The sequence below is a fragment of the Capsicum annuum genome, unplaced genomic scaffold (assembly GCF_002878395.1).
Source record: "Capsicum annuum cultivar UCD-10X-F1 unplaced genomic scaffold, UCD10Xv1.1 ctg4391, whole genome shotgun sequence".
NCBI lineage: Eukaryota > Viridiplantae > Streptophyta > Magnoliopsida > Solanales > Solanaceae > Capsicum > Capsicum annuum.
In genome coordinates, this window is record NW_025851418.1 from 266,161 (window position 1) to 276,710 (window position 10,550).

At 35.3% G+C, this 10,550-nt stretch overlaps 1 pseudogene; it reads left to right on the top strand.

The window, feature by feature from the left end:
- Window positions 1-4,454: 4,454 nt before the first annotated feature.
- On the top strand, window positions 4,455-5,140 carry LOC124892116 (annotated as a pseudogene).
- Window positions 5,141-10,550: the final 5,410 nt, after the last annotated feature.

Genomic DNA, 10,550 nt, shown 5'->3' on the forward strand with positions numbered 1-10,550 from the left:
CAGTATATGTTCTCTTAGAAAGATTTGAATCTGCGTTAAAGAAGGTGGTTAGAATTATTGAAAGATTATGACATGAGTATTTTGTATCATCCTGGCAAGGCCAATGTAGTGGTTGATGCTCTAAGTAGATTGTCCAAGGGTAGTGTAGCTCATGTTGAGGATGGTAAGAAGCAGTTAACTTAGGAAGTCCATCAACTTACCCAACTAGGTGTCCACTTAGTCGACTCAGCAGAAGGTAGTGTACGGGTGTAGAGTAGCTCAGACTCATCTCTAGTTTCCGAGGTAAAGGAAAAGTAGGATAGAGATCCCAGTTTAGTTAAGTTGAAAGAATCATCCAGAGATCAGAAAGTGGAGGTTTTCTTCCAAGAGGGAGATGGGGTGTTACGTTGTCAGGGTTGAGGCAATGGATTCTTGCTGAAGCTCAAGGTGCGCATTACTATATTCATCCAGGGGCCACTAAAATGTACCATAATTATAGGAGATCTATTAGGGAGTGGGATAAAGAGGGATACTGTAGAGTTTTTTGCTAAGTTCTCTACATGTAAGCAAGTTAAGATTGAGCACCAGAAGCCTAGTGGGTCCATACATGAGTTTAGTATTCCCACTTGGAAGTGGGAAGAAGTGAACATGGATTTTATGATAGGTTTGCCTCGTACCTGTCATTAGCATAATTCTATTTGGGTTACCATAGACAAGATGACCAAATCAGCTCATTTCTTCCCAGTCCATACCTCTTATTTAGCTGAGGACTATGCCAAACTCTATCTCAAAGAGTTGGTTAGCTTCCATGGTGTTCCCTTATCTATAATCTCAGATAGAGGTACCCAGTTTACCTCTCGTTTCTAAAAAGCATTCCAAAAGGGTCTTAGTACCCAAGTCCATCTCAGTATAGCCTTCCACCCTCAGACAGACGGTCAAGCAGAAAGGACCATTCAGACTCTTGAGGATATGCTGAGACCATGCGCGGTTGATTTTAAGGTAGTTTGAATGACCACTTTACTTTGATTGAGTTCACATACAATAACAACTATCATTCTAGTATCCATATGGCTTCATTTGAGGCTCTCTAAGATAGGAGATGTAGATCTCCAATTGGTTGGTTTGAAGAAGGTGAGGCCGCAGTAGTAGGGCCAAATTTGGTGTTTGATGCGTTAGAGAAGGTTCAGTTGATCAAAGAAAGGCTTAGGGCCGCCCAGAGCTGACAAAAATTATATACAGATGTGAGGAGAAAAGACCTCGAGTTTGAGGTTGGTGATCTTGTGTACTTGAAAATCACTCCCATAAAAAGAGTGAAGAGATTTGGCTAGAAAGGGAAACTCAGTCCCCGATATGTAGGTCCCTTCAAAGTTATCAGTCATTCCGAAAAGGTAGCTTATGAGCTTGAGTTGCCTTCAGATCTTGACTCAGTACACCCAGTGTTCTATTTCTCATTGTTCAAAAAGTGTATTGGTGGTCCGGCTGTAGTCATTCCCTTAGAAAGTGTAGATATTCAGAATAGTCTTTCCTTCGAGGAAGTTCCAGTTAAAATTCTTGATCATCAAATTCGTAGACTAAGGAACAAAAAAAGTTACACTAGTCAAAGTTCTTTGGCAGAATCAGTCCATTGAGGGAACCAATTGGAAAGTAGAGGCAGATATGTGGACCAAGTACCCTCATCTTTTCTCCGCGAATCTAGATCTAGTATAAGGTACTAATCTTTTTAAGAGTTCTCTCTATCATGCTCAGTTTTAGTTACACATCATGTTTATGTCATTCGTGCCTTTACAAATCAGTTCAGTCATGTAACCCATGCATCAGATATGCATGGTTAGGGTGTAAGCTCATTACAGCTGTTTTCCTCAGCTTAACTAGTTTTATTCGAGAACAAATGATCCCAATGGGGAGATATTATAACACCTCATATTTCCCTAGTATAAGCTAAGTCCTAATAGATGAGTATTCATATATATAATTTTTAAACACTCATTATTTTTTAGTTTAGAGCCTGCCATTGTGTAGGAAATTCAGTTAGCTTTCTAAAAATATAAAATTTACCCAAGTTCGATAACCAGGTAAGGAGTTATGGCGATTTTAAGTTTCAGTCATTAAACCATCATTTTAACCCTTAGCACGTCGTGGAGAAAGTCCAAATGACAATTGTCAATTTCCAGTATGACACTGCTATCATGGCGCATCGCGGAGCAGGCTAATTTTTTATTTGATAATTTCCAGTGGGCCTCCATGATGTTGGCGCATCGCGGGGGTGGCCAAATTGGCATTCCAAAGACTTACCATGATACCTCCACGTTGTGATGTTTGTCTACGTCCTAATTGTCCATTTCCAGTGGATTGGCACGATAATGGCGCATTGTGCCAAAGCCAAAAATCGGGATGGTTAGTTTTTAGCTTACAGTTTAAATCCATTTAAGGGTATTTCATCTTTTTCCTAAGCCCTAAACTCGTCCTAAAACACGAAATTTAGCCCCAATTGACCTAAATAATCATTCATTATCCAACTTCCTCTCAAATTAAAGATCTTCTTTTCCAAGAATAAGAAACCGTAGCTCTCAAATTCAAGACCAATCCTTAGGAACTCACCCAGAACTTCAAGAAATTCGTTATCCCAGGTATGTTAGATGTTCATTCATGGATTCCCTTCATCCATGGAGTCCAAATATCCTATTTTAATTACCAAGTTATTATGTTTTAAATTATGATTTCATCTATGAATCTCCATGTACTATTGATTTTATACCATGCTACCGTGAAATTATTGTTATTATTCAATCCTCCATGTTTTAACATTATTACTTATTGAATTAAATCATGAATTAATGCTATTGTGATGAATTTATGTTATTCTTCCAAGTTTCGTGACATTCCTATGATTGTTTTAAACCATGAACTACAAGTGTTTGATAAAATGCCTACAAGAGTGATTTATTTAATAAAAGTGTTAACGTTTTGTCCTTCAAGCTTTAGTATCATTTTACTATTATTGTTTTGAGTCTAGGGGTATTGAATATCTGAAATCCATAGTTGCTTACTTAGTCTAGTCTTAGTACATTACAGAATAGTCTTCAGAACATACTATGAGCATTATCAGGATAGTCAGATATTAGTTTGTTAAACTCAGAACAGTCTAGTATTTTAATGTCTTTCTGTTGGAAGTAGGATTTAGCACCGAGCAAGTATAGGGATGGCGGCTTCCCCATTAGATAGGCAGAGTCGTTAGTAGCAGTCCTTATACTCCAGAACTACGTAGCCAGCACAGGATATGAAAAGTCACCCGTCAAATTAGGCTTAACTATCTCACAGGGTTCACCTGTCAATTTAGGCTTGACATCCTTAGTTCTTTGGAAATTATATCAGTTTAGTGGATCCACACAGCCATCGTTAGTACCCATGGCACGGTATTAACACCCTTCCAAGTGAGGTTACAGGTTGGACCCTGATTAACTTAAATTGAGGAATGTCGGTTAGATGATACCTCTCACAGTCTCAGATGTTGTCTCAGTTACAGTCCCAGATCAATTATGCAGTCTTAGGGTTGTTGGACCAAATCATACATATATCAGTATTTTTTTTAGTATTTTAGTTTACAGATTTTACTTGGTCCAGGTTATATGCTTGGTCATGCATTCCTAGTGTCTACAGATTTTTATGTATCTTCAGTATTTACAGACTATCATGCATACTCGGTATTTATAGGTTCTCCATACTTTTAGTATCTACAGATTCCATGTTCTCTACTAAGTACTCCATGTTTTGCATGTATATTCAGTTAATTATTAGTTCTGTTCATGAAACCATGCATATCAGCCTACCTCATTTAGCACACCAGTACATTAAAAGTACTAATCGCATAGCTTTCTATTGTGCTATGATGTATCATATCACAGGTGCTAACGCTCAGTTCTCGGGCCATACTTAAACCTCACTCCTCAGGCTATCAGCAGTACAGTAGTAGTGAAGAGTCCTCATAATTCGAGGACAGATTATTTTCTTCATATCTCTATTTTAGTAGTTAGCAGAGTTAGTTGGGGGCCTGTCCCATCAACTCATAATCAGTCAGTCAGTTTTAGAGGCTTTTCAGACATCAAAGTCAGTTATTTCGTATTATGATGTTCAGTTGACATATCAGTTTATCAGTATTTAATCAGATTCAGTCAGTTTTTCTATAGATTCATATTTTAGTATTGATTCAGTGATAAAACCTTATGGCAACATTAGATGTTTTCCACAATTATGATACTATTATTCAGTTCTCACAACAGGTACCAGCTCATGAGTTAGCTTGTGGTAAATCAAATACCATGGTCTAATAATCAACAATTCTGATTAATTGATAATATTAGTATTAGTTGAAAATTTTCTGAAAGATTCTTGGGAAAATTTTCATTAACGCGGAATTTGTGTCGAGTAGAGCTTGTTGTTGTGATAATTCTTAATTCATGAGTTGTAGGGAAGGATTTATGTCACCATAAATAGAGACTAAAGTAAGTTTTGGATTCAAAGCTGGTGTTAAAGAGTACAGATTGACTTATTATACTCTTGGGTACCAAACCAAGGATATTGATATATTGGCAGAATTCTGAGTAACTCCTCAACCTGGAGTTCCACCTAAAGAAGCAGGGGCCGCGGTAGCTACCAAATCTTCTACTGGTACATGAACAACTATATGGACCGATGGACTTACCAGTCTTTATCGTTACAAAGGGCGATACTACCCCATTAAGCGTGTTATTGGAGAAAAAAATTAACATATTGCTTATGTAGCTTACCCTTTAGACCTTTTTGAAGAAAGTTCCGTCAGCAACATGTTTACTTTCATTGTAGGTAATGTATTTGGGTTCTAATCCCTGCGCGCTCTATTTATGGAAGATCGACGAATCCCTCCTGCTTATATTAAAACTTTTCAAGGTCCACCTCATGGGATCCAAGTTGAAAGAGATAAATTGAATAAGTACGGTCGTCCCCTGTTGGGATGTACTATTAAACCTAAATTGAGGTTATCTACTAAAAACTATGGTAGAGCTATTTCTGAATGTCTTTGTAGTGGACTTGATTTTACCAAGATGATGAGAACGTGAACTCACAACTATTTATGCATTGGAGAAATCGTTTCTTATTTTGTGCCGAAGCACTTTATAAAGCATAGACTAAAACAGGTGAAATCAAAGGGCATTACTTGAATGCTACTGTAGGTACATGCAAAGAAATGATCAAAAGAGCTGAATTTGCTAGATAATTAGGCATTCCAATCGTAATACATGACTACTTAACGGGGGGATTCATCGCAAATACTAGCTTGGCTCATTATTGCCGAGATAATAGTCTACTTTTTTACACCCACAATGCAATGCATATGGTTATTGATAGATGGAAGAATCATGGTATGCACTATTGGGTATTAGCAAAAGCGTTATGTATGTCTGGTAGAGGTAATATTCACTCTGGTACCGTAGTAGGTAAACTAGAAGGTGAAAGATACATAACTTTGGGCTTTTTTGATTTATTGCATGATGATTTTGTTGAACAAGATCGAAGGTGCGGTATTTATTTCACTCAAGACTGGGTCTCTTTACCAAGTGTTATACCTGTAGCTTCAGGAGGTATTCGTGTTTGGCATATGCCTACTCTGACCGAGATCTTTGGGGATGATTTCATACTACAGTTCGGTGGAGGAACTTTATGACATCCTTGGGTAATGCGCCAGGTGTCATAGTTAATCGAGTTGCTCTAGAAGTATGTGTAAAAGCTTGTAATGAAGGATGCGATCTTGCTCGGGAAGGTAATGAGATTATTCGCAAGGCTTCCAAATGGAGCTCGGAACTAGCTGTTGCTTGTGAGGTATGGAAAGAAATCTTATTTAATTTTACAGTAGTGGACGTTTTGGATAAGTAAAAATAGTAGACATTAGCAGATAAATTAGCAAGAAATAACGAAGGATAGGGAGAAAGAACTCAAGTAATTATCCTTCGTTCTCTTAATTTAATTGCAATTAAACTCGGCCCAATATTTTACTAAGAGGATTGAGCCGAATACAATAAAAATTCTATTGCATATATTTTGACTAAGTATATACTTACCTAGATATACAAGATTTGAATACAAAATCTAGAAAACTAAATAAAAATCTAAGACTCAAATCTTTCTGTTGTTGTCTTGGATCCACAATAAATCCTATGGATTCTTAGGATTGGTATATTTTTTTCTATCCTGTAGTTTGTAGTTTTCCTTAATCAAGCCAAGAGGCACAACTCTTTCTACCCATCCTGTATATTGTCCCCTTTGTTTCATTCCGTGTTGAAATGGAAGCTTAATTTATTACTTATTATTTTATTAGATTTTAGATTAGTTAGTGATTGGATATTAGTATTAGACGAGATTTTAAGAAAAAAATATTGATTTCTTTATAGGAGTATAGAAGAGGACAAATCTCTTTTTTCGATACGAATTTGACATGATATAGAAGAAGCCGCCCTTTATCAAAAATTATATTATTATATTTATATTATTTTAATAATAAAAGGAGGTTTCGACATATTAATATATAGTGAAGTATTTCCCCAGATTCAAAACTTTTTTTTTAATACTCACTAATAATCCTACTAATATTCCTAGTGATTGGATTTCTATGTTTAGTCTGATAGGAAATAAGATATTCAAATAAATAATTTTATAGCGAATGACTATTCATCTATTGTATTTTTATGCAAATAGGGGCCAAGAAAACTCTATGGAAAGATGGTGGTTTAATTCGATGTTGTTTAAGAAGGAGTTCGAATGCAAGTGTGGGCTAAATAAATCAATGGGCAGTTTTGGTCCTATTGAAAATACCAGTGAAGATCCAAATCAAAAAGTGAAAAACATTCCTAGTTGCGAGTTCTTCCTTTCGTGAAATTAGGAAAATAAAACGAAAATTTTCTTATCTTAGGTATATAATTTGAAATTAAAATATAGATAATAGAGTTTTGTATCTTTCTCTATCTCCCTAAAAAAGCCATTTTAGCTCAAAATTCATGTTGGGTCGGATTCAAACGAATCTTTCGATAATCTCTTTATCTATTTTTAGTAAATTAAAAGACAAGAACAAAAGACAAAGAAATGAAGAAAAATAATAAAGTTGATTATGATACATATCTTTCTCATGTAAGATATGAATAAGTCCATTTATTTAGTTCTACATTCTTTGCACTTATTCTTATTATACGTACTTAGTTAGATTTAGATATATAGATACTTAGATCTATACTAAGAATTTCAAATTCTTCAAATTCTATTAATAATAAATATTATCTAATTAGAATTCAAATTCTTAATTTACTTATAATTGTTTAATTATTACAAGATATCTTTATTTATATAATAACATAATAATAAATACAATATTGTAAATCGAGGTACCCCTTCTATGACAAATTTGAACCTTCCATCTATTTTTGTGTCATTAGTAGGCCTAGTCTTTTCGGCAATTGCAATGGCTTCTTTATTTATTCATGTTCAAAAAAATAAGATTGATTAGATCCGTTGGGATCCAATCTCATCCATTTTTTTTTAAAACATGGACTTGTATCATAACACGGATATCTATTTATTGGAATAGAGTATAACATGTGATTTCTACCGAAAATAAAGGAAAAAACTCCTATACCTGCAGAAACATGATATATGGATATATCCATTCTAGTAATTTTCAAATAGATCAGGATCACTGGATGGCTGAAATATAGTCGGTTAATCTCTATGTATATCGATATGTATAGTGGGATCGTATTAAATAAAGAGTATGTTATTATTTTAGATTTAACCAATTTGATGAATTACTCCTAAAGGTTGACATCAAATTAGTGCTAGTTCACCTCAAACTAGTACTAGTTGATGAGAGTTACTTCGAAAACAAAAAAGTAAAGCCAAATTTCTATGGGGTATTATCTCAATTCCAATAAAATGCAATCGGGTAAAGTATGACTTGGCGATCAGAACATATATGGATAGAACTTATAACGGTGTCTCAAAAAATAAGTAATTTTTGCTGGGCCTTTATCCCCTTTTTAGGTTCATTAGGCTTCTTATTAGTTGGAACTTTCAGTTATCTTGGTAGAAATTTGATATCTTTTTTTCCGCCTCATCAAATTATTTTTTTCCACAAGGAACCGTGATGTCTTTCTACGGAATTACGGGTCTCTTTATTAGCTCTTATTTGTGGTGCACAATTTCTTGGAATGTAGGTAGTGGTTATGATCGATTCGATATAAAGGAAGGAATAGTCTGTATTTTTCGTTGGGGATTTTCGGGAAAAAATCGTCGCATATTCCTCTGATTCCTTATAAAAGATATTCAGTCCGTTAGAATAGAAGTTAAAGAGGGTATTTATGCTCGTTGTGTTCTTTATATGGACATCCGAGGCCAGGGGTCCATTCCCTTAACCCGTACTGATGAGAATTTGACTCCATGAGAAATTAAACAAAAGGCTGCTGAATTAGCCTATTTCTTTCGCATACCAATTGAAGTATTTTAAGAAATTGAGAATCAGAACGTTCATTCAATTAAAGAAAACGTATATGAAAGAACCATAAAACGAAAACAAAAAAGAACTAACCCCAAGAAAAAGGCAGAATAAATTGGATTGGGAAGTAATACCACTCCTAGACCGCCTAATATAAGACCCGATCCTAGAAAGACTAAAAAAAATCATGTATTGGTTCAGATAAATCCATTTTTTATAAAAAAAAAAAAACGAAGAATTTCATGACTTTATTGACCTGACCAGGAAAAAAGAAGTTTTTCTATTTTTGATGATACTTTTAAATTGTTAATTGAATGAAATTATAATAGGTATTAATTAACGTAGATGTTTTTATTTTATTGGACCACTATTAATTCTTTATTCGTCGAATCCATTGATAAGTTGTGAAGAGTTTAACCATAAATAATCCCTTAACCAGCCCATCAAATAAGTGGAAGATTCATTAAACTGTGAAACGTTACCCTGCCATAATAGATGTGCTTCCAATGCCAAAAAAAAGTAACTCATCCAATAGTATTTAACATCCAAAAAACTGCCAAATAAAACGCATTCCATGCTGAAATATCACAAGTACCACCTCATCCTGGGCCATCGCACAAAAAATTATAATCAAAATCCTTTTTATTTGGCATTAACTTGGAACCGTGTGCATCTAAAGCACCTTAGACGAAGATCAATGTAGTTGTATGTAAACCAAGAGCAATAGCATGATGAAATAAAAAGTCTCCAGGATCTATTATTAAGAATAATGAATTATTATTTTCATTAACAATATTTAACCAACTTGGCAACTAGATGCTTCGACCCGCATTAAATGCTGGGCCACTTGTTGTAGATAAAAGTACATCGAACCCATATTAATTTTTACCATGAGTGGATTGTGTCCACTGAGAAAATATAGATTCAATTATGATTTGCTTCTCCGGAGTTCCAAAGGCAAGCATGACATCATTATGAACATAAAGTCCCAGGGCATGGAATCCCAGAAAAAGGCTGGCCCAACTTAAATGAGATAAGATAGCTTTTTTATGATCTAACATTCTTCCCAATACATTATCTTCATTTTGCTTTGGATTGAAATCTCTAATGAAAAACATAGCTCTGTGAGCAAAAGCTCCTGTCATGATGAATCCTGCGATATATTGGTGGTGGGTATATAATGCAGCTTGAGTAGTGAAGTCCTATGCTATGAATGCATAAGCAGGTAAAGAGTACATGTGTTGAGCTACCAAAGAAGTAATAACCCCTAAATAATCTAAAGCAAGGCCTAATTGAAAATGAAGTGAATTGTTGATCATGTCATAACGACCCTTATATCCACGCCCCAATCACCCCCTGGAGGAATATATGCATCTAAAAGTCTTTCATACTATGCCCAATCCCAAAATTGGTTCTCTACATATGACCAGCAACGAGAAAAATAAATGCAATAGCTAAATGGTGATGAACAATATCAGTCAACCATAAACTTTGTGTTTGTGGATAGAATCCCCCGAGAAGAGTTAGAATGGCAGTTCCCACCTCTTGGGCGGTACCAAATAAATTACTACTTGAATCGGGGTTTTGAGCATAAAATTCCATTGACCTGTAAACAGTGGGCCTAACCCTTGGGGATGCGGTAATACATCTAAGAAATTCTTCCACCGAACGTACTCCCCTCTGGATGCAGGAATAGCAATATGACTAAATGCCCTGTCCAAGCCAAGGAACTTACGCCAAAAAGTCCTGACAAATAATGATTTAGACGAGATTCGGCATTTTTAAACCAGGAAATGCTCGGTTTCCATTTTGGTTATAGGTTTAACCAACCTACTATTAAAGATATGGCAGAAAGAAATAATAGAAAAAAAGCGCCAGTATAAAGATCTTGATTAGTGCGTAAACCGATTGTATACCACCACTGATAAACACCAGAATAAGCGATATTCACTGGGCTAAGAGCACCCCCTCGAGTAAAAGCTTCCATGGTCGGTTGACCAAAATGAGGATCCTAAATTTCATGAGCAATAGGTCTTACATATAAAGGATCCTATACCCA